Source organism: Camellia sinensis, chromosome 1 (genome assembly GCF_055761805.1).
Source record: "Camellia sinensis isolate YWXY chromosome 1, ASM5576180v1, whole genome shotgun sequence".
NCBI classification, from domain to species: domain Eukaryota; kingdom Viridiplantae; phylum Streptophyta; class Magnoliopsida; order Ericales; family Theaceae; genus Camellia; species Camellia sinensis.
Genome location: NC_138961.1, coordinates 220,857,894 through 220,883,811, shown reverse-complemented (window position 1 = coordinate 220,883,811; position 25,918 = coordinate 220,857,894). Strand labels below are relative to the sequence as shown.

The following is a 25,918-nucleotide window of genomic DNA, read 5'->3' as shown; positions in this document are numbered from 1 at the left end:
CTCCCTTGGTAATAATATAGAGGCCCACATATCTTTGTGGGGAGAAGTGGAACATTCCTTATCAGCCAGAAAAGATTGTAGCCAGGTTGGCCCTCTATTGGCTTCGAAAGGGCAAAAGAAGGAAGCAGATGGAGAGATAGGAAGTTGATAAAAGAAGGTAAAGTAATAAGCAAAGGAAGCAGGGTAAAGGGCAATCCTGGCATATTTTTCCTCGTAAGTACTAGGATCCTGAACAAGGAATCCTAAACACTTGGGATGTAGGTCAGTGAAATAAGCAAAGAGCCAGAGTTGGAGCACCCAGAGGGGACCTCATTGGTTAGCATCGAGGGGTTTTTCGCAAAATTGGGAGCAGGTTCTGTAGACATGACCTAGAAGATAAGGAGCAAAAGCGATATGTTTCTTCAAGACGAGTGCCTTCGCAAGTGGAGCAAACTCAGGCATAATCCTCTGAGATGAGGTACAAAAGAGGAATTTGCATAACCAGTATAATATGAAGGAGAAGAGTTCTCTGTCCCGCACAGGACCTTCTCTCTTATTTTCAGCCTTTACGAAGTCACTATAAGAAGAGCTTAGGGCTGGAAGAGAAAATTTGACAGGAAGGTCTGGATAGTTGGGAGTAAAAGGAGAACCATGGGGTGAAAGCCCTAGGAGATGGCAAATATCAAGAACGGTGGGGGCCATCATACCGCACCGAAACTGGAAGAAATTGAAAGCCATATTCCAAAAACATAAGGCAGCAGGAATCAAAAAGGGGTCTTCAGGAATAATGAACCTGGAAAGTCGAAGGGCATCGAGGATATAAAGCTCTTGCAGGTCATCTTCTCTCGCAGGCACCACTCTGTCATACCATTCCTCCCATTCAGTCCTCAATGTCGGCCAGCAACGATGAGGACGATTTACTTTCCAATTTCCCCAATCAAGCCTTCCTTCGTAGAGAAGGAAATGGTCCTCCAAACGAGGGTACAGAGCTGGGAGTTGAGCAGGAGCCTCCCGGAAGATAGGACCTAGGACGTACTCCTGTTTGTTGCTGTGGCGAGGAACGAAAAGACGACCATCGATGTTACTTGACTCACCAGATGTCAGCTTGCTGATTTCTTCATCGATACAATATTTCAAAGCCATGGTAGGGCTGATATGGTCGCCAGCAAGTACTTTTAAAGAGGAGGGATCCATTGGTAGTAAGCAAAAGAAGAGCAAAAAAGATCAGAAGAACCAGTAGAGAGAAGGGTTTGTAAAAGGCAAGAGATTTCAGAACACGAAACGAGAGGGTTTTAAAACCTTTGTGTCCGAAATTATACCCCGTAAGTCGTTAAGTACTAAAAGTACGAATGCGAGGAATTTCTTCCAATATTGATAGTTTTGGAGGGAAGAGCATATTCCGGGGATTGGGGCCAGCTTCGAAATGAAATATTTGGCTTCGAAAACAAGATCTTGGCGTCAAAAAATCAAATAACAACGGCTTCGAAATACATAAGTCAGTTTCGAAGCCTAGTATATGCTTAAAGGTGCTAAATTGCTTGATTATGGGTCTGTTTAGGGGTTATAAATCAAAGTAACGACCTTCGGAGCAAACCCTAGTATTCTCTGAGTATGAGAAACGCTGTTCGGAGCATACTACATGCTTAAAAATGCTTGAATACTCAAAGTATTGGTCTACTTCAAAAATCCAAAGACCTGTTTGAAGGTTATCAGTCAAAATGACAACATTCGAAGCAAACCCTAGGACTCTTTAAGGAAGAGGGGCACTGTTCAAAACATCCAAGACCAATCATTGGTTTCTATATGAGCAAGAAGGAATTGCCATAGGTTGCCCTTCGAAGCCAAAAGAGATCAGTTTAAAATTGATTGGCTTTATCAACCATGACCATATATTGGTTACAGTTAGTGTTGAAGAGTAAAGTCATTGAAATCGAAGTACTAAAATAATATCTGCCAGAATTGTCAATTTTACTCCATGAATTGGAAAAAGACATGATTGGTTCTTTTAGTACTTCATTAAACAATTGATTCGAAGGGTGAGATTGTTCAAATTCGAAGTTACGAGTTAGCTGTTAAAGATAAAAGGAAACAAAGTCAAACAGTGTTAAATACAGAAAGACTTTGTTTATATTAAAGCCAAGACGATTACATTAAGTAACCCTATCTGGGTACAAATTCAAGTTCATAAAAATAAGGAATAGAATAAATAACGAGGTCATGAAATTTTGTCCAGCAATGGTCAATAAATTTCTGTTCTTTCTTTATTATTTCTTCTATCTCTTCTAAAGTTGGCTGCATAAGCTGATGAGCTCTCACTTCATAATAGAGTTCTTCAGCCTTTGTTTCGAAAGCCTCTTCCCTCGATTTTTGTTCCGATTCATCTATAACCAAATCGTCCCAGTACGCAGAATCTTTATTCTTGAAGTCATCGAACTCTTCGATAAAATTTTCTGCTTCATACTGGGCATGAATTCGGAGAGATAAAAGTTGATCCAGATTTTGGATGGTGATCTTAGAATTCTGATGCCAGTAGAGGAGCACTGGGAGTTGGTCCAAAAACAAATGAAGCTCTGCTTGGGCAAGAGGGTTGAGGACATGACCCCTAGTCAGGACATCACAAGCCCATTGAAAGTTCTTAAGAGGAATGTCATCCTCAAGAACATTGAAGGGCAGGTAAGAGAAAGCCGCGAGCAAAAGTTGAGCTTGCTTTCGCTCGGCTGGAGAAGGGGGTGACGGAGGTTGGTAAGGTGGAAAAACTTTGTCCATTGGAAGGGCAAGTCTTAGTTTCTCTGTCCAGGAAAGAATGGGAGAAGGAGAAGGAGAAGATGACCCTGCTTCGGAAGATGGGAAGAGAGTAGATGGCTCTGCATCAGAAGACAAATGGGAGGGAGTAGATGTTTCTATCTCAGAAGATGCAGAAGAGGGTGTGGATGCCTCTATCATGGGAGATGGCACGGGAGCAGAAGGAACAAAGGCATTAATGTAATCAAGCCAATCAGAAGAACAAATCTTCGCCTTCTTGGCTAAGAATGAAGGGGTGTACCCTTGTGCTTCTTCTGGACGCCGGGCAGGGTGCATTATCTTTGTAGGCATGGAAGAAGTATACCAAGCCACAAGCAGAGTCTCTTCCAAGCTACGTCGAAGGTCAATGGGCACGGAAGGGTAGACTACTGAGCTTCGAGCGTAGGAGGGAAACTCCAAGGGGTCAGTGAACTCAACAAAATGGTGATTGATTCGCTCCCTTAAATCATAAGTCTCAGGAGTTGACCAGCTTGTCCAACCAGAAGCCCCAGAGGGTGAAGAGGTTACAGTTTCATCCCATGCAGAGGTCTGTGAAGAAGAGTTTCCTAAGTCCATATTTGCAACTTGTCGAAGCAAAGGCTTGAGAGTAGTTCGGTCAAAATACAAAGGGAGTTTAGGGGAAGAACTCTTTGTATCTGTAAGTTTATAAACCAAGGGATTAAAGGTAATGTGTTCGTAGTCCAAAGGTTTATAATCTGCAAAAGCCTCCATTACCTGAATAGAGAAGGGCGGGTAAAGGTGGCTAATGAATGCGTGGAGGTTCTTTCGAGGGGGAATAACATCACTCAAAGGCTCTTCATATGCTTGATCAGTAGTAAGGGAAGTTGATGCAGCCATAGCCTATTCGAATACTAAGGTATTGGGATGTTCGACGAGTTAATGCAAATGATCACCAAATGGATGACGGTTGTGTTTCCAGAATTTGGACTCCATACACGTTCTAGAGACGCGGGAAAATTGTAATCCACTAATATCACCAAGTATTGGGTATATTAGTGCGGGGGGTAATGTTGGCTACATATTTTGTAAAAGCCAGTTACAGTTCGACACGTGGCAGAGTAAGGGTAATAAAGGAAGGTTATTCAAGCCTTTAATCCTGATCGTACACGTGGCAATAAATATTGGTCCTCACATGATCTGAGTAACACTAGATCAATAACGGGATGCAAGATGACATATCTTCAACGGTTACTCATATTCAAATTCAAGTACAAGAGGGAAGCTCAACTGCCAGTAATGGCGTAATGGAGCTACTTGTAAGGAAGCATGATCAGCGATCATGGAGGAGCAGTTCGACGGTTCGAAGTGCAGTTCGAAGGTCATCACTGACGAGTATAAATAGCAGGGCAGCCCCTAGAAAAAAAGGACGGACTCAGATCATACAAATCAGTCATTTACTTCATATATTTTCTTTTCCAGTCTTTTATATTTCCAGTCTTTAAATACCTGTTCTTTAAATACCTGCACTTTAAATACCCGCACTGCACTTCGATTCATAGGAGTAGCTTCAAGTAGATTCAAGTAGATTGCTGTTGTAAACCTCTCTGAGGCTGAGTTCGGACCATTGTAAGTGTTCATTTTTATGAAATACTTCAATTGTTCTTCATATTACTGTTATTTCTATTAACTTCTCCTATGTCAAGCCACCAGTAAAAGTCCTCTTCATTGAGGCTGAAAAGAACTAAAACACAATCGTCTGATAATTGGTTGGCAATCACAATTTCTGTAAGGACTGATTGATCCTTGCTGGCACGCTCACATTCACAAAAATACCCTTCGAAAAGCCAAAAAGCCAACAATATTCATGAGCATATGCTTGAGTTAGGGTTTATGCTATGATACATATGTTGTATTTAATTTATGAATTTAGATTGAGATTTGAAAATGAAAAGTAAAAAAATAGGTGAAATATGAATGAAATATAATTATATTTCACACATTTTTTTTTCCTTTCATTTTCTGAATCTCTACTCAAATTTATGAATCAAATATTGTCTTGACAGCACTACAAAAAATTAAGATTTTAGAGACCAAAATTTAAGGACAATTATTTTTTAGAGACCAAATATTTTTGTTGTGAAAAGTGTCGTCATTATATTTTTAGCAACGAAAATTGGACATTAGTGATGAATTATTATCATTTTGAGACCAAATTATTTTGTTCCTAAAAGTCTATTTATTAGTGACATTTTCAAAATTTTGTTACTAATTAAAAGCCTTGTTTTTTCCTTTTCAGAACAATCTTTTAGCGACTATTCTTACGACAATAGAAATTGGTTCCTAAATATCTTTTGTTACAAAATGTTCACTTTTAGAGACAAAAAAAATTAATTTCTAAAACTCTTATATATTGTAGTGTAGGATCAATGGTGAATCATGACATATTAGATGGTACTCAAATTTGTTAATCAAAATTATGTTTTTGTCAGTAACGGTTGAAGAAACTAGTTTTTTTGGGCTATTTAAGCAAAAATACTTTGGCTAGTGTTGATTTACGCGACCAAAAAAAAAAAAAAAAGGGTCCATTGTTTTAACAAGACACACCTTGGCAGATAAGTGTTAAAAATGTCATATTTTTTAAATTAAAAAAATTATTTTGTCAGATATTTTAACCTAGAATGATCTGTAAAGTAAAATAATTTTTTTTTTAAAAATCAAAATAAAATTCATTAAAACCAAAAATATATCAAACCCATATGATTTTTTCCAATAACAAATTTTTTTAGCGCTAATTTTATTCTAAAAAATTAAAAAGTAAAAAAATATTGCTAGACAAATAATTATCAAAACAGTACTAGTCCTTAGTCATGACGACTTTATTTAAAAAATATATATATATATATATATAATTAACACACGTGAACTCTTAAAAAATTAATTTTTAAATCTTTGTTACGATTTGGTTGATAGGACACAAAAATGACACCTTGCTTTACTTATCAACACTATATATTAAGTAAAATGAAATTTTAAACCCATAAATCTTGTGAGAATTTTAATATTTTAATTCTAATTTTTTAATTTTTTGATTTAAAAAAAAATTCAGCATTTATTAATTTCTCTTAATCCCATTGTTTTTTGGGAGATTTGATTAAAACCCCCTCATAATTATTTAATCGTTTTATTTACTATTTTAGTGGTTCTTCTTTACAATTATTATTTTTATTATGAAAAAAATATTATTGTAATTAGATAGTATAAAAATATTTGTGATTTTTATGATTGAAGTTATCTCATTTTTTGATGTATTTAGTCTAGCCAAAAAAAAAAAAATTATAATTTGTATTTGGTTTAGCAATTTCTTCTTTTGTGTACTATTTTAATGGTTCTTTTAATGGTTCTTTTGATTGAAGTTATCTCCTTTTGTGATTTGTAAAAAAAAATTATTATTTGATTTTTTAATATGATTGAAGTTAGATAAATATAAAAACTCACAAAGAGAAAAATGTGCTTGTAATTAGTTCAACAATTTTTTTTTTAATGTGATTGTAGTTAGTTCCATGATTCTTTTTTTTAATGAGATTGTATTGTAATTAGTTTAATGGTTCTTCTTTTTTTTATTTGTTTTTTTTTTATTATGAGAAAAATGTGATGTGATTGTAGTTTGTTTAATGGTTCTATTTTTTAATGTGATTGTATTATAGTTAGTTCAATGGTTCTTTTTTTTTCATTTACTTTTTTTTATTATGAGAAAAATGTGATGTGATTGTAGTTTGTTCAATGGTTTTTTTTTAATGTGATTTAATTGTTTTATTTACTGTTTTTAATGGTTCTTCTTTACAATTATTTTTTTTTATTATGAAAAAAATATGATTGTAGTTAGATAGCATAAAAATATTTGTGATTTGTATGATTGAAGTTATCTTCTTTTTTTATTTGTATTTGGTCTAGCTAAAAAAAAATTATAATTTGATTTTTTAATATGATTGAAGTTAGATAAATATAAACATTCATAAAGAGAAAAATGTGATTGTAGTTAGTTTAACGTTTCTTTTTTTTAAAGTGATTATAGTTAGTTCAATAGTTCTTTTTTTTTAGTGTGATTGTATTGTGATTAGTTTAATGGTTCTTTTTTTTCATTTATTTTTTTTATTATGGGAAAAATGTAATATCATTATAGTTTGTTCAATGGTTCTTTTTTTTAATGCGATTGTATTGTAGTTAGTTCAATGGTTTTTTTTTTCATTTATTTTTTTTATTATGAGAAAAATGTGATGTGATTGTAGTTTGTTCTTTTTTTTAACGTGATTTAATCGTTTTATTTACTGCTTTAATGGTTCTTTTTTATAATTATTTTTTATTATGAAAAAATATGATTGTAGTTAGATAGCATAAAAATATTTGTGATTTGTATGATTGATGTTGTCTCATTTTTTTTTTTTTTGTATTTGGTCTAGCCAAAAAAAAAATTATAATTTGATTATTTAATATGATTGAAGTTAGATAAATATAAATACTCACAAAGAGAAAAATGTGATTGTAGTTAGTTCAACGGTTATTTTTTTAAAATGTAGATTGGTCAGAAGAATGTCTATACATTTCAGAAGGTTAAAAAAAATGTAAGTATAACATTTTTACTTTATAACATTTTATAAATACATAATATATGTATTGGATCCTCGGCCGCCCATCCCAGCAGCCCCCCAAAACGACGTCGTTTTGGGGGATTTTTCGTTTTTTTTTTTTCTTTTTCGCAGAACCAGAACGAGAGCAGAGGGGAGGGGAGGGGAGCTCGCAGGAGGGGAGGGGAGGGGAGGGGAGCTCGCCGGATTTTGGGGTCCGGATTCGCCGTCGCAGGTCGTCGAGCTCGCCGTCGAGCTCGCTAGCCATCCGATCGTCGCCCGATCTGCCGTCGCCTCCGCGTCCGGCCCACCCCCGCCTCCGCCTCCTCCTCCTCCTCCTCCTCCCCCGGTGATTATGGCCCCCTCCAGTCCGGTGCTCCCTCTTCTTCTCCCTTCCTCTCTCTCTCCTTCCCCTCCCCCCTCTCTCTCTCTCTCCCTCCCCTCCCCTCCCTCTGGTTCTGTCTTCCAACGAGGAAGAAGAAAGAAAAAAAAAAAAATCAAAAAAACCCCCAAAACGACGTCGTTTTGGGGGGCTGCTAGAACGGCCGCCGGGAAGGGCGGCCGAGAATTCGGACTCATAACATTAAACCTTTATTTGGCAATGACTTTTTTAGTTGGCTTTTTGGCCTTTTTGACTTTTTTAACCTGAGACTTTTTTGTTTGTTTGGTATTCTTGATTGAATTTTTGGCTTTTTAACTTTGGAATGGTGGATTTTTTTTTTTTTTTTTTTTGTCTTTTTGTGATTTTTGGCTTTCTGTGATTTTTTTGAATTTTTTTTGTCTTTTTGTGATTATTTAGCCAAATATGATAACTAAACACCACCTAACTATCATGTTGACAATGCAGGAATGCTGATAGAATGCTCACAATAATTTAGATTTTAGTTATTTAATTGTTTTACTTATTCAGTGAATTTCGAACAAATGTAATAAATTCTTATTTTTATTATTATAATTATGCAATGTCAACATTTTCTTTTAAAATTACATATATTTTATGCTAATAATTTATAAATATGTTTGACATAATATAAATATTTTTTTTTTAATATTTAATTCCGTACATAACACGGGTGATATACTAGTTAGAATTAGCGAAGAAAAAGAAAAAAAACTTGTGAACAAGAACTTCCTCGACCAAGAAAGGAAATTAAACAAATAATCCAGCTTATTAGATAGAGACAAACTGTGTTTGTCGTGTCACCTCCAAGCTCAAATTCTTTTTTTTTTTTAATATATATTTATATATATATATATATATATATATTATCATCATGCACTTAAATATTGGTTAAAATTACCACCAAACCAAAATCTTCTCATGAACCAAGCCCCTCTAACTTAGCTCTTTCGTTACCAAGTCTCTCTCAAGGGGAAGTCTTAGATTTCATTCTTAGAAGTAGAATGGGAGGGTAAGAATTTCTTACAAGGGATATGTGTGTATGTTTTAACTCCCTCGAAGTGCTAATCTAACAACTAACTATTGACTTTCGCTGAAACAAAAAAATATATATATATATATATATCAAACTCTTTTGATGTCATTGATTCTCAACTATCTCTTCAAAATTCCAAAAATACCATTTTTAAATTTTTTTTTATTTCATTTAAACATAAATAAATATTAAAAGAGTAATAATATAAGCGTGTGTAATCATTAAACTTTTGAAATTAAAAAAATTCTAGACTTCCAAAAAATAACACGGGAAAAAGTACTGCATTATGAAAGAATTTGCAAACTACAATTATTTATAAGAAAATTTTATGATACACACCCCTCTCTACATATTTTTTTGTTAACATGCAGGCCAATCTCTTTATAGACTTAAACCTGAGATTTCACACCAACACTAGTGTACTAATAATGAGGCACAAAAATTAAATAATTAAGCCAGTTATTTTATATGCAGTTTGTCAAGATTATATGGCATGACTTGATATATTTTGTTGTTGTATATGAATTCAGGATGATTCGTTAAGTGGGACGGTGTTATCGGTTGATGTATCTACAAAAAAAAACATGAAAAATCTCGTACAAATTGGTGAAACTTCGTTGAAAAAACCAGTTTCACAGGTCAATGCAGACACGGGTCACTCTGAACCACTCCAAAATGGTGGCACTAATGAGGAAGCCATTAAAAGGTATGTCTATTCCAAGGACGGAACTATTAGGAGTTAGAAACAATGCTATAGACTCTCAAAAAACACAATTTTTACTTACTTGTGATTGGTCCAAGAAAGAAGAAAAAAAAATACATCATCGATCCACATCATTTTGAGGGTTATGGGAGTCCCCAACTTTGGGATCCCAAGCATTTTTGTAAGAGTCAGTGAGGGTCCATGGCCCCCTGCCCAAAACAAACAATGCTACCACGATGATAGACTATGTTGCGCAAATCTTTGTCATTATTACAAATGACCCTTCCTTGCCTAATTTATGAATATTGAAAACTTCATATTTCTTAATAAAACAAGTTTCTATGTATAAAAGAATTGGAACACCCAAAAAAACATACCTCTAATTTTTTTAAATTATATAATACAAGCATAATTTAACACTAATAATACGTTACTTATATTTCTTTTATCACATTTCACTACAAGAAAAGTGGGCTTAAAAGATGGAACTATTTGCGACGGCACATTTACCGTCTCAAAAAGTCACTTTTTGCGACGGCAGAAAATGCCGTCTCAAGTCGTCGCAAATACTATCCTTTTTTGAGAAGGCAAATTGTGCCGTTGTAAATACTCTGCTTTTTTGAGACGGCAAATGATGTCGTCACAAATACTCAGCTTTTTTGAGACGGCATTTTCTGCCGTCGCAAAAAGTGACTTTCGTGTTTTTTTTAGTGAATATTTTTAAAATTTTAAATATTTTTTTTAGATGCACCTTACTTAGATGTATCTAAAAAATAAAAAAATTATCAAAAAATATTTTTAAAAATTAATAAATACATAAAAATAATAATAAAATGTATTGAATTATTGTATTTTTTATATTTAGTGAATTTTTAAAAGATTTTTTTTACAATTTTTTTACTTTTTAGGTGTATTTATGTTAGGTGTGTCTAAAAATTAAAAAAAAATTACTTAAAATATTAAAAGAATTCAGTAAAAACAATATAACACGGAAAACAAGAAAGTATAATTTTCTCAAAAGAGTTTTTGGAAAACTCTAACCTAGCATAGTGATTGTGGTTTTGAGACAGCTTCATATATATACAGTCACAAAATGGTATGAATAAATGCAACGGTATTTTTCTGTTGCAAAAAAAAAAAAAAAAAAAAAAAAAAAAAAAAAAAAGACGATGTCGTCTTACTCTTTTGATATAGCATTTCTCTTTTCATTCATTTTTTCATCTTCCTGTCTCTCTATCTCTATCTCTCTCCCTTCTCTTTATCTCGTTCACTCATCACTCTTCTTTCTCTGTCTGTCTGTTTATCTCTCTCCTTTTCTCTTTGTGTCTCTCTCATATTTCTATTCTCTCTATCTCGCTCATCTCTCTTCTCTCTGTCTCTCTCATTTCTTTTATCTCTCTCTCTCTTATCTTTCTATCTCTCTCGTCCATCTCTCTTCTCCCTCTGTTTCTCTCTTTTTCTGTGTCTCTCTCTCGCTCATCTCTTTTTGCTCTATTTCTCTCTCCTTTTGTCTATCTCTCGCTCATCTCTTGTTTCTTTCTCTTTTTCTATCTCTCCCTCTCTCTCTTTCTCTCTCTATCTCTTTTTCTGTCTATCTCTCTCTCCATGTCTCTTTCTCACTCTCACTCTCACTCTCTCTCATTCATCACTCTTCTCTTTCTCTCTCTCTCTCTCTCTGTCTGCTTATCTATTTGTCTATTTCTCTCTCACTATGTTCGCCTTGCTCACTCTCTCTCTCCCATCTTCTCTATTTATCGAGTTCCTTCTCGATTTATCGATCCACTATAAGAAAATACACTTTTAGCAACCACTTTGTCTCTCTCTCACTTATCACTCTGTCTTTATCTCTCTCTCTATCTCTCTTCTTTATCTGTCTCTCACAAAATTAAAATATTTTTAAAACATTTAAATATTTAAAATATTTAAAAATTTGATTTGAATTAAGTTTTGAAAAGAATTTTGAATTATGTGTTTGGTTATGAGTTTTAAAAAGTAATGATTATATTTTGAATTGAGTTTTGAAAAATGGATGTAAAATTATGATTTGAATGCTCAAAACAAACACCATACTTAAATCAATGGGTGGAACTATGACCACCACCACTATCTCTTTTTCTGTCTCTCACTCTCACTCTCTATCTCTTTCTCTCTTTGTCTCTCTCTTCTCTCTCTCACTCATCACTCTTCTCTGTCTGTTGGTCTTCGTCTCTGTCTCTTTCTCTCTTTGTCTCTCGCTCATCTCTCTATCTCTCTTCTCTCTCGCTCATTTCTCTTCTCTCTATCTCTCTCTTTTTCTATGTCTTTCTATCGATCATCTTTTTTCGCTCTCTTTCTCTCTCTCTCTCTCTTTGTCTATCTCTCGCTCATCTCTTGTTTCTCTCTATTTTTTTGTCTGTCTCTCTCTTGTCTCTTTCTCTCTCTCACTCATCACTCTTCTCTCTCTCTCTGTCTCTCTTTGTCTATTTGTCTGTCTCTGACTCTTCTCTCTCTCTCTTTATTTATATGTGTCTGTCTGTCTCTCTCCCCAATTGTGTTCACCTTGCTCACTCTCTCATTCATCTCTTCTCTATTTACCAAGCTCTCCACTACAAGAAAATGTACTTTTAGCGACCACTTTGTCTCTCTCTCGCTCATCATTCTATCTCTCTCTTGCTCATCACTATGTCTCTCTCTCTCTCTCTCTATCTCTCTTCTCTATCTGTCTCTCACTCATCTCTCTCTCACCACCCATCTCATCTACCATATTCACCACTACTGCAAATGTCATTCCACTATTACCACTTCTACCATTGTTACCACTCTACCTCTACGACTATCATTACTACCATCATCGCTACCACTCCACTACCACCACTACTACTACCATTACCTCTCCTCCACCACCGCTACTCTATCTCCTCTACTACTACCACAACTTCACCACTAATCTCATTCGCCATCACTACCACCACCACTATCACCTCTTATCCACCACCTTCACCACTACTGCCACTCCTTATCCTCTACCACAAAAAATTAGTTCTTGATTTTTAGTAACAAAAAAAAAAAAAGGATCTCAAAAAAATATTTTTCATTGACCACAAAAAATTAACTTTATTTTAATAGAAAGTATTATCCCTACTTCTACCAAATAAAAAAAAATTATTCATTAAAATAAATATGAAACAAATCAGCTTGCTTGTTTTCATTTTTCAAAAAACACTTTTCAGAAAATTCTACTTTCTTATTTTTCGTGTTTTTTTTTATTTTTACTGAATTTTTTTAATATTTTAAGCAATTTTTTTACTTTTTAGACACACCTAACTTAAATATACCTAAAAAGTAAAAAAAAAAACTGTAAAAAAAATCTTTTAAAAATTCACTAAATACCAAAAATACAAAAAAAAAAATACAAGAATTCAGTATATTTTTTGTATTTTTATGTATTTATTAATTTTTTAAAATATTTTTTCACAAATTTTTTACTTTTTAGATACATCTAAGTGAATTGCATCTAAAAAAGTAAAAAAAAAAAAACGTTTAAAATTTTAAAAATATTCACTAAAAAAAATATGAAAACCAAAAAACTCAGTTTTCAAAAAACTTAATCCAGAAAACTCAAACCAAACACACTGAATAAATTTTCAACCTTACTAAATGAAAAAAAAATAAAATAAAATTCATTAACTATAAAAAAAATTATTTTAATAAAAATTTTTTTTTTTTTGGCGACGGCATCCTCCGTTGTGGAAAAAAGAAAGAGCCATTTTATTATTTAAATATTCATTTGTAATGAAAATAAAAATTAAAAAAAAAATTCCATTCCCGCTCCCCCTCCCGTCCCCTTTTCCATTCCCGCTCGGATTCCCCCCACCCCAAACCCAAAATCCCCAATCTCAAAAATCCCTAATCTCTTCCCCCTCTCCTCCTCCCCTCCTTTTTTCCATTCCCGCTCGGGTTCCCCCCCCACCCCAAACCCAAAATCCCTAATCTCTTGAACCAAAATCCCCAATCTCAAAAATCCCTAATCTCTTCTTACGTGTCTCTCTCTCTCTCTCTCTCTCTCTCTCTCTAGCGAGCGGCAGACCCTTCGAAGTTCCTCATTTCTTCTCTCTCCTTGCTGGGTTGTTCGAACGAGCTGGAAATGTGGAGATGGTTGAGGTATGAATTTACATTTTCGTCTATCTATGAAATATATATATATGGGTTTAGGGTTTACTGAGATTTTAATTTTCTAGATAATGTTATTTGGACGTCAGTGGAAGAATCTTTGATGGCATGGCCATGCAAGCTCATCAGAGGGGAGGTGCATCTGGCAGTTTCATTTTGCCAGATGCTTGTTTTCTTCCTAGTAAAGGAGAGAGGTATGATATTTAGCATAGATAAGCTTCTGGACGCGTTCTGTTTTTGGGTAGTGGGTGCTGTCTTTTTTATCATATTGTTCGGGAGCACTGTACACTACATGCACTCTTAAATTTCTTTGGGAATTTACATTTTTATGAAGATCTTACCTTTATGCATACCTGTAAGTTCTGCGATGTGCTTCTGATGATTTAGTGCATAAGTTTCTACCTTCAAACTTAATGTTGAGCATGGTATGATGGAGCTTTCTACCACCATGATAGTGGAATGGCTCAGTTTATTTCCCATAGGCATTGCATGCTAGAATCCTTTCTTAAAAATGGGTAACAATGAAATATAAATTTCAAACATGCAAACCATGACATAAAAAGGACAAGGAAAGAAATTTCTATAGAATACATATGTCTATTCATTTGTATTGTAATAATTAATAATATAAGAGGACATTTCAAAACCATATTAATTATTATCTAACAAAATTATTAATTATGCACCAAGGAATGAAGTTAGTTTCTTAAAAGACTCTTGACTAATAGAGATTGTTATGTTATAGAATATTAATTATATAAGAGGCTCAATAATACATGGACTTTTGTCAATGCTATAAAAAAAAAAATTCTTTTCTAATTTTTGCATTTATCATTACATGTTACATGAATTAGATTGTAATTCAATACATCTCTTATATATTTGTAAACTAGGTCACGTCATGTGGTTAAAAAAACTAAATTCAAATGGCCACCAAAATATAGCACTGCAATCAAGTTTTCCAAGAATGTTACATGGGTTCAAGAGATAAATAAATTAAAATTAAAAAGAAGCACAAATGGTGTCATAGTAAGCTGTCAAACCCATACTATAATAGGACATTGCTCAATGTGGTGAAAGGTTGGGTTGACAAGCAAGATAAATGTGGGTTTCCAAAGGCTACAACTTTATGCCCAAAAGTTTTGCCAAAAAAATAAAGCAGAGTTTGAGCCTATATGCAATTAAGATGAATCAAAGGGAAAATCACTAGTTATAGTGGCATTCTTTATGTAAATGTGAGTGAGTGAGTGAGTGGATAATTTGAAAGATATGCCTAATATTTCATGACTAACAAGATGAAGGATCATAATGATATTTGTAATGAAGGCTCGGGAGGGTGATGTTGATGTTTATTTCTTTATTATTATTTTTTGCTTAAATTATTCAAACACTTCAATATGTCTTTCTGACAAGGAAACAATAATGAAAGTTTTTAAAACACACAAACCAACTTTATCAAAAGACACTAATACCGAAATGATTTACATTTTGGAATCTGTATTATGAAATATAGTACACTTTTGTTCCAAAACAGTGAATTTAGTTATTCAAAGCAATCTTAACATGTTTTTTTTTTTAGGAGAAAAAATTAAAATGTAAAAAAGTATGCCCAGTTGAATGGGTAATGGATCAGGAGGGGTAGATTGGAACAAACCTAACCTTTTGCATTATTTGCACTAAGTGGCCAAGTTTGAACCCCTGCCCCCCCTAAAATAAATCAAATGTAATAAATTAAAATCCTGAGAGTGGAGTTTTAATGGGATAAATTTAAGAAAATGGACTGTAATCGTACTAGAATTATGTTTTTGCCTAATTAATTTGAATAACAAAAGAGTACATTTTGTTGGATGCCTAAGTGTAAGAAAAAATTGCTCTCATGCTTAGATATACTTAAATTTTAGTACATGTGGAATACCATGGTCATTTTCATATTTATCATGAATGAATGATTTGTGTATCAGGTAACATTGGTATAGAGATATGGTATTCATCAACAAGGTTGATCATGTTATTCTTGAAGTTGAGCTTGTTTCTTCATCTAATGAGTATTTTGGGTCACTTGTGGTCATTGGCTTTAGGAAACTCCCATAATTTAACATTTAGGTTGTGTTTGGATCTTTGATTTGTGGAGTAAAAGAAAAGGAAAGGGAAGCTGATTTTCCACCCTTTTTTTTAGCTGGGAAATGAGAATAACATGAACAGATATTTGTCAAAACATCACTATTTTGTTTAGTTTGAGCTTCTCCAATGGTATGACGAAAGGCTTGTTCTCAAAAAATAGCATGGAACTCAAATTTGAGTTCTCCAATGGCTATCTAAACCTTGTGCTATCATTGCTAAACTTTGTGCAAATTTGGTGTGAGGTTTAGCTATAGCTAAAATTTGACAACCCCTAGGTTCCGTTTGGATAGATGTGGATTTCAAATCATGGGATTTGACCTTAATCATCGAAGGACAATAACTCAAATTTAGATATAATAGTTTATTTGTGAATTTCAAGATTGAGTTAGCTTTTATCACGATGGTTTTGAAATAATTATATAAAACTAGTTATTTGAAATTATGCTAAGAATTTTCTTTTTAGCTACAAGGATCCTACTATAATATATATATATATATATATATATATATATATATATATATTCTATTTCAACTTATCTTCTTCCATTGTTTTTTTGATTTGAAATACATAAGGTAGTTTGTTTTGTGTGCGTTTGTTGTTTGGTTGCAGCTAGAGGCGGCTCACGATAGGGAGAAGGAACTACTTCAGGAAATAACTGATTTGCAATGGAGGTTTTTATAATCATAAACACACGACATTATACATCACAATGTTATAAAAAATCTCATAGCTTTTGAACATTGTTTTTCTTTTAAAATTTTCTTTTAATTTTTTATGCAAGCTAATATGTGCCCAAGAGGAGCTTCAGAAATATAAAACTGACAATGCTCATGTTGATTTCTTACCCTATTCTTGTTTCATATAAATTATGGCATATTTGTTTTGTTTTTTGTTTTTTGGTTTTAATTTTTGCTGAACAAATTACAGACTACTATTATATCTCTGTTTCAGGTATGATCTTATTCCCCAACTGGCATTGAAGAAAAATATAGTCGATTCCACTACACTGACTAAAATGGAAAAAATAAAAGAAAAGAAAACAGTAAGGTGATTTCAATGACCAACGGACTTTATTAAACATTTAGCGGTTCAGTATGTTGTGTAGGAATGTTTCAAGCTTGCTACATAGCTCCAATACGTGCAAACCCTTGGTAAAATTATTCTTGTACATGATTTTATTATTATCTTCTCACTTTGCTTGTATTATATTATTATCATTGGACCTTTTGTATTTAGCGTTCTGTCAAGTATATAGCAAGGACCTGTTTCTTTTAGTTTGTAAATAGATAAGTATATGTTTTCTTTTTCGTTCATGATTCTCCCTAGTATTCATTTTAATATATTCCAACATTTCATGTGTTAATGCTATTGAAGACGGCTATAATGTTTTGTATACGAGTTCTCAGAACTATGGGAGTAGCTTGCAGTCAACTTCTCATACTATTTTGTTAGGATATGAGTTAAAATTTTAAACTGTGTGTCAACGTGTATTACTTGAAGCTTCCAGAGATTACCGTGCCTAACCTATCCTGTTAAATTATTTGTGCTTGTTCGACAACCATTGTGTATTAATCAGTAATGCAGCGTTGAATTAGAAAAGGGAGCCCTTATAGAGATCCTCATTTTATGGAGCTGAAAGATACACCAACAATCTAAGATCAATCTGGGCTTTTGATCATTTTTTTCACTACCTAGCTTTTTTTTTTTTTTTTTGATCAGCAAAAAAGATACTTCATTGATGTAAAGACTAGTACAAGGTACGAAATTACACCAATAAAGAAAAGAGGAGTGCAGGAGCATCACGATGAGCTAAATGATCCCAACTAGGTTGGCACCAAAAAACTCATCCTATCATTTGCTAGCACCCCAACGTTGGTGAGAAACCAACGAGAGAGACAGACCAAAAACCAAACCAAAGCTGCAATGCTGCTAAACATCATCTGCTAGACACTACCAGGCAGAGAACCAACCAGGCTGCACAAACCAGCAGAGCTACCAGATCAGAATACACCACCCAAACAGATCAGAATCTGTTTTAGCCATCAGTCCACCCGTGGTAAACAAACCAGTAGCAAACAGATTGCAGGAGTAGAAAAATCAGAAGCAAACAAACCAGAAGCAAACAAACCAGTAGCAACAGCACAGCAGAAGTATAAAAATCTGCAGAATTAGCAAACAAACCAGAAGCTCATCCAGCAAACAAACCACCATCTTGGTGCCTTCCCACACAACAAGCATAACATAGCATAGCAACCAATCCACAAACAGATTGCAGGAGACCCACAAGAAAATTCAGAGCAGCATTGTAAAGCATCAAAACTCCTGTTTTTTGGGTACTACTGCAAACCAGGTAGCCTGCAACCTTGCAGCAAAACAGAACCAACAAGCCCAGCAGACCAAGGCAGATCAGAGCCAGCATGCCCAGCAGACCAAATAGAACAAGCCAACTCCTCTGCACTAGCCAAAATCCTATGACAGAGCAGCACTGTTAAGCAGAACAGGCCAGCATGCCCATCTAAACTCCTCTGCCCAAGCCAGCCCTCCTTAATGCATACCTAAGCATGATTCAGAACAATCACTATACCAGCAAGACAAAATACAGATTCAGAGCTTCAATCCACACCAGCCCAGACAACACCGATCCACAACAGATCAACCCCATCCCTCTACAACCCACTCCAGCCCCCTTCAACCCACACCAAGCAGCACAAACATTCACACTACCAGATCAACTTCAGCCACACAAATCCGAACCAAACTCCCACCAGAGCTCCAGCAAACCACCAGAGCAGCCTCCTACTAATTGCAGAATGAGGATATTTAATTTCTTGGGTCATTTCAGGACTGCAGCAAAACAGAAACTTCAGCTGGGCATACATCAGGCTAGAACCAAACCACCTCTACTAATCTGAACCATACTGCTCTGAGCTACTACAACCAGGTGCACAACCAGCAAATAGACCTCAACCTACTACTGCTTTGAACCTTATTGCCATCTGATCTGGTGGAGGTTGGACACTAAATCATACACTAAATCTAGTAGAGGTTTCACTACCTAGCTTTTTGATTTGATGTCGTCGATATGGGTTAGTGGTGGTGGTTGTGGGGTTGGCTTGAAATGATTTAATATTCCACTTTCAGCTAAAAACCATTCATAGTAACATATTCTATACTGCTATTGATTAGAATGAAGAAAACTATATTTCATTGTGCCTATAAATAGAAACCTTCACTTAACTAACTACTCTAACAAACTAAAAATAGTTAATTTTTTATATTTTTTTGTAATTAAAATATTAACACCATTATATTGTCATTAATTATTTTTATTTTGTTATTTTCAGATATTTTCTGAGTAGCAGTTTGCTTCTTGTGAAATGTGGGGGTATAAAGATTATGACCAACTTTTGTTTTTGTAACCCACGGAAGAATCAAGACGAAAACTTTTAGTTTTGATTTACGTTATTTAGATTTGTGAACAACATTATGTATGTATTATGCAACATTATGTAGTGGGAGAATTTTTATCGTTATGAATTTTTATTTATGTATTGTTATGAATGGAACAACATTATAAATTTTCATTATGTGCCAACTTTTGTTTATGTATGTATTTATATTATTATGTAATTATCGATTTTTTTTTTAGTTATTTTTCATTTAATATAGGTTATTTTCATATTTTTAATAAGTTTAATACAATTTTTTTTTTTTGAGACGGCAGCACACATTGTCTCAAAAAAAAATTGAACTAGGGTGTTTTGCGACGGCACCTTTACTGTCGCAAAAGATAGGGAATTGGTTGAAACGTAAGGCCTTTAGCGATGGTGTTATTGCCGTCGCCAATAATCCTTTAGCGACGGCTCAAGTGCTGTCTCATATAAACCTTTAGCGATGGTATTTTTTGCCGTCGCAAAAGACCTTTTTAGCGACAACAACACAGTGCCATCTCAAAAAATTCAGATATTTACGCGTTAATTGCGACGGAATTTTTCCGTCGCAAAAAATGCATTTTGCCGTTGCAAAAAAAAAGGCAACGGCGTTATGCCGTCGCTAAAACTCTTTTGCAACCCCCTTTGTGGTGACCCCCTACTTGCCGTCGCAAAAAGTCACTTACCATCGCAAAAAACCTTTTGAGACGGCATTTGGGGTATTTGCGACGGCGTTTTGCCGTCGCAAAAAATCAATTTTTTTGTAGTGTTTTGTTTATCACTTGATGAAGCATACTCATAATGATGATATAATATTAATGAGATTCATATGAGATCCATTGAAAACTTTGAAATTTGAACCCACAAAAAGCGCAGTGACTTTTAGTTTAATAGATAATTGAGTTGGTATATACAAAAAAATCAATTAACTTGTGATTTCTCTTTTATTTATTTGTTTAAGTTGAATATATATGACTTCAATTTGGATTGTGTTAAGACTAAACACAAAATATTTTTTATGTATTATTTTGATATCATATCTTAGTTATTTCCCATTCTTGAATTTAAAGATAACAATTGATATACAAAAGAAAAAAATTATTTATACCTTGGCCCCTCCAAAGTAAAATTTTGGTTCCGTCCCTACTTATCACAATACATATCATTGTATTATTTGGATATCAATTTCCAAATAAAATATAAATGTTCCAATATCAACTTTCCAAAACAAAAGTCTATTGTTTGAACAAAAATTATGTTCAATAGTTGATATCCAAATAAAAATCTTGAAATTAAAACATTTATATTTTATTCAAAATTTGGTATTTGAATGGTACAAATATTATGCACTGAGATAAAATAAGATGTGCAAATAAAATTGCCTATATACATTAGTCATTGTTTGAAAATTATTTTTTTGGTAACATTCAGTGTGTTTGATTTCAATTTTCTAAATTCAGCTTTTTTGAAAGTTGTGTTTTTTTTTTAGTTTTTCGTATTTTTTTATTTTTAGTGAATATTTTTTAAATTTAAAGTAATTTTTTTTTAGATGCACTTTACTTAGATGTGTCTAAAAAACAAAATATTTGTAAAAAATTATTTTAAAAAATTAATAAATACACAAAAATATAAAAAAAAAAGTACTGAATTTTTTTTTTTTTTTGTATTTTTGGTATTTAGTGAATTTTTTTAAGATTTTTTTTCACAAATATTATATTTTTTAAGTGTATTTATGTTAGGTGTGTTTAAAAATTTTAAAAAAAATTGCTTAAATATTAAAAAAATCAGGGAAAATTAAAAAAAAATACAAAAAATGAAAAAGTAGAATTTTTTGAAAAGTAAATTCTGAAAACTGAAACCAAAGAGAGTGAATCAATTTTTTATTTTTAAAGTCTTGATTGGCTAAGAATTTTTTAGCTAACAATTGTGAAAAAAAATTTACTTTTTAAACAAAATTTATCTCCTTTAGCTGAAAATAAACAAAAAAAAAAAAAGAATTTAATCAAAACCAAACATAGCATAAGCCATGTAGCTAGTAGGGTTGTGAGTTTCCACATCCTATGCAAAGAAAAACTGATAATTATTTTGATAATTACAGGCACTACAACAAAAAGTAGTTTTGGCAACCAAAAATGTAAATTTCGTCGCTGAAAGTAGGACAATTGGCGACTAAAATTGAATTAGTAGCCAAAAGTGAAGACTTTTGGCGACTAAAACAGTTTAGTAGCCAAATGTGTACTTATTGGCGACTAAAAATCATATTAGTCATTGATTACATGGGTTTTAGCGACTAAAACAATTTTAGTAGCCAAAGGTGAAGGTTTTTGGCGACTAAAAAAGATTAGTAGCCAAAAGTATAGGCTTTGGGGACTGAAAAATGGTTTGGTCGCCGATTGTAGGTGTTTTACCGACAAAAAAAATGTTGTAGCCAAATGTAAAGGTTTTTGGCTACTAAAAGATTTTTAGTAGCTAAAAGTGGACAATTGTCGACTAAAATTGAGTTTAGTCGGCAAAAGTGGCAGTTTTGGCGACTAAAAATTAGTTTAGTCGTCGAAAGTGGTTATTTTTAGATGGAAATTAATTTTTTTAGCGACTAAATTATTGGTAGTAGCCAAAACTAAAGTTTTTGGCGACTAAAAAAAACTTTAGTCGCCAAAAGTGGCTCCCTTTTTTTTTAATAATTAATTTATTTTTTACATAAATTAATATTTGAATAAAAATAATTATATTTATATATATAGTTTTAAATTAATACGGGTCAATATACTATATAAATAATATATATTGCATATATATTCATGTGATCTTGTGGTGGCATAGTGGAGGGAGTGTGTTGCTAAAGGTGTACAAAGTAGAAGGTCTGTGGTTCGAATCTCAAAAAAAGCAAAAAAGTTGGTAATTTTTTTTTTCACGGAAACACCTTTGGCGACTAAAATTATTAGTTGCCAAAAGTCTTTATTTTGGCGACTAAATGGATTAGTCGGCGATTCAGTGAGTATTGGCGACTAAAGGATTAGTCGCTAAATGTATGATTTTGAAAAGTGTAAATCACTATTGGCGACTAAAATGTTGGTCGCGAAAGAACTGCTTTTTGGCGACTAAAAAAGTTTTAGTCGCCAATACCTTTGCCGACCATCTATACGCGACAAAACCAGCGACAAAAAAAATTAGTCGGGGAAAGTAAAAAGTCGACTTTTGGCGACTAAAAACGGACTTTTGGTTTTTAGTCGCCAAATGTGCTTTTTCTTGTAGTGAGGTTTGCAAAGTTGCTTTCAGATGAGAAGAAATTCCGGGAGTCAAAATACATTGACATGAAAGATTCTAAGTAACTTAGAGAGTTTGTGGTTTTGGTTATTTATTTATTTACTTTTATTTTTTTGAGACAAGTAATTTGTGTAGTTGTGTTTGTGTTGTGGTCGGTCTTTAGATTCAAAGTTGATGTTCGTATTGAGAATAATAAGAACTCATTATGAGAATTGCCAATATCAAACTCATGTAAAAAGTCATTATATAAGACATTTGAAGGACAATTCTTATACAAAGTGAGATTTTTATTTCTTTTTTTTTTTTTTTAATCAGCGAAAAGAACTTTATTGAATAAGAACCAAGGAGGAAACCTTACATCTTACATCAATAAAGAAAAAACAAGGATGGCGCAAGAAAGCCACCCAAAAGAGTGCTAACACATGCCTAGGGCTAGTTGATAAGAGTTCAACCAGCAAAAGAAAGACACAACATCACACAACAGCAGTAGCAGATCCAACTAATGAACACACAAAAATCACCCCAACACATGTCATCAGTGTTATGGTAACTAAAAACGGCAGAAGCATACTGCAACTAATGGACACACAAATAATCACCCCAACACATGCCATTAGCTTAGCAGCAGCAGAGCAGAGCACACACCAGCAGCAGCAGAGCAACTCTACAGAGCCACACACCAGCAAAGACACACACCAGAACAGAACCACTCACCAGCAGAGCCACACACCAGAACAACACAACAGCAAGGTAGTAACAAGCAACTAAAGGGCACATAATAGATCACCCCACAGAATAGCAAAAACAGATCCACACACCAGCAACACCAGCAGTAGCAGATCCACACACATGCCATCAGCTTCACCCTCACCAGCAGCACCAGAACAACACATCAGCAGCAGCAGAGCAACTCTATGGAGCCACACACCAGCCGAGCCACACACCAGAACAACACAACAGCAAGGAAGCAACAATCAACTAATGGGCACACAAGTGATCACCCCAACACACCCCAGCAAACCAACACAGCAGCAGCACCCACCAGCAGAGCCACACAACAGCAGTAGCAGAGCGACAATTCAAAGCCCCTGATGGAATCCAAATTATACAGCAGATCATTGATTGAACAATCCACCCCTTTATTGTGATACTTCGCCAAAAAGGCAATGTGTAACTTGATGGACTCACAAACTTCACACCAGTTAGCCCCTGAACCAGCAAATTTGATCTCATTCCTAGCCTTTCACACAAACCACATAACCACAGATGGCAAGGCATCCCACATACTCTGAAGCACTTTCTTAAATTTAAAGTCACTCCACCAATCCAAAAGCTGAGATACATTATCAGGCACAACCCACACCAAACTCCACCATTTTACCATGTCAGACTAGATTCTCCAAGCAAATTGACAATGAAGAAGAACATGACACATATCTTCAGCACAGGAGTTACAAAAGCAGCATAGAGAGGGACCACTGGGATCAAGAACTCCAATATTCTGAAGAAACACAGAAGTTTTGAGTTTGCCTCTCCATGCCGACCAACAGATGAATTGCATTTTAGGTGGAGAGATGCCCTTCCAAAGCAAACTAGGCACCAGAACACTTGATCTGTTAGTGCAGGAAACCCATTCATAAGCTAATTTCACTGAGTAAACCTCTAAGGCACCAAAAGTCCACACCAATTTGTCCTCAACACCAGATCTTAACACTGGACCAGAATTGAGCAATAGAATAAGATTAGAGAGATCTACAGATTCCCAGGAATAGAGTCTTCTTCTGAAGTTAAACACCCCCCCATTAGGAGAAGACCTCCTACTCAAAATAACAGAGACAGATGCCTCTTTATCCTGCGAGAGCATAAAAAGTCTGGGGAAAGCCAACTTTAAACAACCGGCACTAGTCCATGAGTCATTCCAAAAAAAGCACCTATTCCCATCTCCTACTTCAATTCTAATATAAGAGTGCAGAAAATCAAAGAAGATAGGCTTAGATACAACTACTGACAGTATGTCAGACCAAACTCTAGAACCACTGATCTGGGAATCAGTTGAAGGCAACCAAGATTTTGGATCATACTTGTATTTGCTGCAAATAATTTCTTTCCACAAAGCCTTCTCCACACACCCAAACCTTCACCACAACTTAGCCAGAAGACACAAATTCACATCTCTAATCCTTCTAATACCAAGACCATCATCTCTCAATTCTTTAGTAACTTCAGACCACTTCACCATATGAACCTTTTTCTTAAGATCAGAACCCCCCTATAAAAAGGAAGCCTGAATTCTATCAAGTTCTTTAGCAACACCTTCAGGTAACTTGAACAAAGATAAAAAATAAACGGGAAGATTGCTCAACACCGATTTGATCAAAGATAATCTTCCACCAAAAGACAGATGCCTTCTCTTCCAGCTGGCAAGCTTAACTTTAAACTTCCTAACGACAGGAGCCCAAGTATTTTTGAGTCTAGGACTAACACCTAGAGGAAGACCCAAAAAAGAAATAGGAAGCACACTTTCATTTTTTTGGAAGTGCCGAATCAAATTTGGGTGACCATAAACAAAATAAAATTATCAGCCCGTTCGGTAACCTAACAAAAAAAAGTTATTTTTTAATTAAATTGTTTGTCATCAATTAAAAAAGTAAAATCTTATATTAATTTTTTACTTAAAACTAATAACTTTTTAAACAATTTCTCATATACATTAATTTTTTTTTAACTTCTAAAAAAACTCACTGCTGGAAAAATGACTTTTAGCAGCGTTTTTAAAAACGAAACGCCGCTATATGTCTGGAAAACGCCGCTAATTTATTTAGTGACACTTACCACCAAACGCCGAGGACGCGGCCGTCGCTGTAAGTTCATGACGTTTTAAAAACGTCGTAAAATTAGTATAGGCAGCGCCGCTAAATGTGGCAGCCAACGGTAACATGATGTCACACAGGCATTCAGCGACGCTTCAAAAACGTCATAATAGCTTTTTTATTATTTTAAAAATATAACTATAGTGGCGTTTTGAAAAACGCCGCAATAGATTATTTTTTTTTAAACTACTAATTTTGTGAGATTTAATTTTAAAAATATACCTGTAAAATAGCAATAATGAATAAAACTTTGTATAGACATATATTTCTGTGAGATTACTATTCCCTCACGTCTATAATAGTACCCAATACAACATCCTTCAAGAAAAAAATCCAATAAGTTCAATCCCAAAAAACGAAGCAGCCATCTCATGCACAGTTTCACATCATCCAACAACAATCTAAGATTATTATTATTAAGAAATCAATAAAATTTAGTAACTACAAAATTTAGTATAAAGTATAATTTTACAGGTATAAGTCAATAAAATCTTATTATGAGGGAGCTTTGACACTCTCATAGATTAACTCCCATGGCACAAGTAATAATGGTCAATTAAATTATTTTTTTCCTTTTCAAAATAAACAAAGAAATCAAAA

At 34.0% G+C, this 25,918-nt stretch overlaps 1 pseudogene; it reads left to right on the top strand.

Annotated features, from left to right (window-relative positions):
* Positions 1–9,522, top strand: part of LOC114308957 (patatin-like protein 2) — an 85,261-nt pseudogene extending 75,739 nt beyond the window's left edge.
* The last annotated feature ends 16,396 nt before the right edge of the window (positions 9,523–25,918 follow it).